The 3,877-nt window shown below is 38.8% G+C and overlaps 1 pseudogene; it reads right to left on the minus strand.

Annotated features, from left to right (window-relative positions):
* Positions 1-1,384: 1,384 nt before the first annotated feature.
* LOC118855529 lies at positions 1,385-2,883 on the minus strand (annotated as a pseudogene).
* Between the last annotated feature and the right edge of the window lie 994 nt (positions 2,884-3,877).

Below are 3,877 nucleotides of genomic sequence, written 5' to 3' on the forward strand. Positions count from 1 at the left end.
AAAGGGAGGTGGTCTAGTCCTGAAGTGAAGAAATTGAAGGACAGCACCAGTGGTAATAAGAAGCTACATTTTTCTATAACAATTTAAGATTTTCAAGGTGCTTTCCTCACAACTTTGTGAGGTAGGTGGTCAGTCAGTCAATTAGCATTTATTAATTATCTACTATGTGCCAGGCACTGTGCTAGGCGATTCCTGAGAAAACAGGCTCTGAGAATTTAAGTGACATGTCCGGGGTAACATAGCTAGCAAGACTTAGTTACTGTCTCAGCTTTCTTCCATCTCTTCAAGGCCAAACTTCTTAAGAAAAGGTTTCTCCCTTCTGTGCTTCCACTTCTTCAAAATCCATTCTTTTCTTGATCCCTTGTAATTTGCATTCTATCCCTGCCATTCCACTGAAATTGTTCTTTCAAAGATTACCAGTGACCTCTCAGTTGTAGAAAAAATTGCATGACCTATTTTCCGGTCCTCATTCTTCCTGACTTCTCTACAGCATTTGACATGACAGATGTTGTTCTTGTCATTTGTCCTTCATTCTTGAAGAGGACCATGATATCATGGAGGTGATGCCCTGACAAGCAAGTGAATTAAATTTAAGGGAGGGAGGGCTGTGCAAAGTCACCAGTCTCACTTTTTCCTCTAGAGACATCTGGGTCCAGTGGCAGGATGACTAGAGATGGTCCCCAACATGGCAGATGAGGTATTTATGAAGGACAGGTAATCATCCCAGTCTGACTGAGATTCCTTTTCAAGGCTATCTCCTCCCTCAGCTTCTATTATGCTATGATCTCCTGAGAATTGTCCTCCCCTCTCTTTAATCCCTCCTTTTTGGCCTCCTCTGATGACTCTTCATCCATTCCCCACCCCACCCCATTTTCCCAAGGTTCTGTCCTTCTCCTTCTTCTCACCACATTCTTTTCCTTAACAGTCTCATATGTACTCCCATTGCTTCAAGTACTATCTCTATGGACATGATCTAAATCTATATATCTAGTTCTGATATCAGATTCACACACTTTTAGAATTGAAAGAAATATTGATGGCCATTTGGTCCACTCCATACAGAAAAGGAATCCCCACGGTGACAAACTGGACAAATTCTCATCCCACTTCCACTTGAAGACTTCCAGTGATGGAGAATCTAGTACTCTTCAAGCCAGCCCATTTCCCTTTTGGATAACTCTAATTAGGAAGAAAATTTCCCTGACAGGAAGCCAAATTCTGTCTCACTGCTATTTCCACCATGCTTCTGTTTCTGTCTTCTAAAGCCAAACAGAACAAGTCTAATGCCTTTCATTTTGTCTTTTTTCCTATTTTTCCAAGATTAAATTAAAAACATGCTATGCTATGTAGAAACAAATATCCCCATAATTCTGTGCTTCTAGGACTATAAAAATGTCACTGTCCCTGCTAAACATCTTCTAATTAATATCCTCAGGTCACAACCATAAGTCTTACTAAAAGGGGCCTTCCAGAAAAGGAAGCTATTTCCTCAGCTCATGTTTCCCTGTTTTTGTAGTATGCACCAACAGCCCAATCAGGAGGAGTAAATTGGGTGTAAAGAGGCATGCACCACAGACATTGACAGTTATCATATTGGAGATAAGTACAGAGGGATAGGTCAGCATCTTGGCAAAGAATTTAGTGACAGCTTGGGAGTAGCTCTTCATTTCACTCATGGTGGAAACCTCATTCTCCAGTGTGTAGAAATTGATGAGGTAGGTCAATGAATTTCATAGTTACAAGGAAATGATATCACCCAGAAGGTGAGAAATAAAGCCTGCTAAGAATCCTAGGAAACCTCCTGCTTGGTAAATAATCATTATGGAGTCACAGAATCCATAATATCACCAGGGCTTGGCGCACTTGATGGTCAATCAATAAACAACTAGGAAGTGATTACTATGTGCCAAGTACTATGCTAAGGCTACAGATGCAAAGGAAGGTAGGGAGGTCCCTGCCCTTAAAGACCTCACATTCTAGTGGAGGACAAGACAAAAAATTGTACAAACCATATACACACAATGTAAGTGGAAAGTAATTTCAGAGGGCAAGCGTTAGTAGTGAAGGAGAATGTATAGAGGCTGGGGTGGGGGGCAAGACAGAGAGAGACATAAGATCTCCTGCAGAAGGTGGGATTTGAACTGAGTCTTAAAAGAAAGCCAGGGAAGTCAGGAGGTGGAAGCAAAGAAGGAGAGAGAGCATTATGGGCATGGGGACAAGTGATGAAAATGCACAGTCAGGAGATGGATAGAGTGTCATGTACAAGAAACAGAAAAAAGGACAGCGTAGCTGGATCAGTGCACAGTTCCACCAACAGTGAATCAGAATCCCAATTTCTCCACATCCCCTCCAAAATTTGTTGCTTTCCCCTTCTATCATTTTAGCTAATCTGATAGGTGTAAAATGATATCTCTAGGTTGTTTGAATTTGCATTTCTCTAGTCAATAATGATTTAGAGCATTTTTTCATATGACTATAAACTGTTTTGATTTCCTCATTGGAAAACTGCTTATTCGTATCTGTTAACCATTTATCGATTGGGAAATGGTATTCTTATAGACTGTAGAGTACACATAGAGGAGTCAAAAATAGTATGAATAAGAGATTGGAAAGATGTGACATGGTAGGTGATTAAGGGCTTCAAAAGCCAAACAAGGGATTTTATATGCAATTCAGGAGGTAATAGGAAGCCACTTAAGTTTATTGAGGAAGGGGTGTTAATTTTTTTTCTTTCATTCATCCAAATATCCATCTAAATAAACATCCCTTCATCCATCCATTCATTTTGCCAATGAATTATGCCATAGACTTCAGGAAAATCACAAGGGAGGGGTGAGTGATGAGGGCAGTGGCAGAACAAGCCTTCATCTTTCAAGTATTCTTTTACTCTATTTATTTGTGAAAGATGTTTTCAAAAGAGGGCAATATAAACTGAGAATACATATTCTATACATACAATAGTTCTCTTAGTTAAAAGCCCTATGTGATAATAATAGCTAATATTGATTGCCAGGCACTGTGCTAAATGCTTTACAATTATTTTCTCATTCGGTGCTTACAACAACCCTGGAAGGTAGGGGATGTTAGTCAATGCTGGATGGAACATTTTGGTTTTTCTTTTTTAAGTAAGTTTTTGTTGATGTCTTATTTTTTACATCACTATAGTTTTTCTGAGTATCTTTCCTCCACCTGTCCCAGAAGGCCAGCCCCCAGTATTTTTAAGACCAAAAGAAATAAAAAGAAAAGGGAAGGAAAAAAATCACCATAAATGCTCAACACACCAAAAACGTCTGAAAATACATTTACTAGGCAACACTGGTGGATCTCCACCTCTCTACAAAGAGGTGGAGTAGGAGTGTCTTCTCATGTCTCTGTCTCTCTCTTTTTTGTTTTCAAGTATTTTTATTAGATTTTTTATCTTTAGTTTACAACACTCAGTTCCACAATTTTTTGAGTTCCAAATTTTTTTCCCCTCCCTCCCTTCCTCCCCCCCCCGCACCAAGATGGCATAGAATCTGATATATGTTTTACATATACCTTTGCCTTAAGCTGATTTACACAATAGTTGAGTTGTAAAGAAGAATTATGACCAATGAAATGAATCATGAGAAAGAAGAAACAAAACCAAAAAAGAGGAGAAAACAAAAAAAGAGACAGCAAATAATTTGCCTCAATCTGCATTCATCATGTCTCTTTTTTGAGCCATAGTTGTTCTTTAATTTTGTAATCCCCTTTGATTTTGTGTGTGTATAGTTGGTCTTTCCATTCACATCATTGTGTGTTTTGTTTTCTTGGCTCTGCTTGTTTCACTCTGCATCAGTTCATGTAAATCTTCTCATACTTCTCTGTATTCATCAGACATAATTTCTTACAGCAT

The sequence above is a fragment of the Trichosurus vulpecula genome, chromosome 6 (assembly GCF_011100635.1).
Source record: "Trichosurus vulpecula isolate mTriVul1 chromosome 6, mTriVul1.pri, whole genome shotgun sequence".
NCBI classification, from domain to species: Eukaryota; Metazoa; Chordata; class Mammalia; order Diprotodontia; family Phalangeridae; genus Trichosurus; species Trichosurus vulpecula.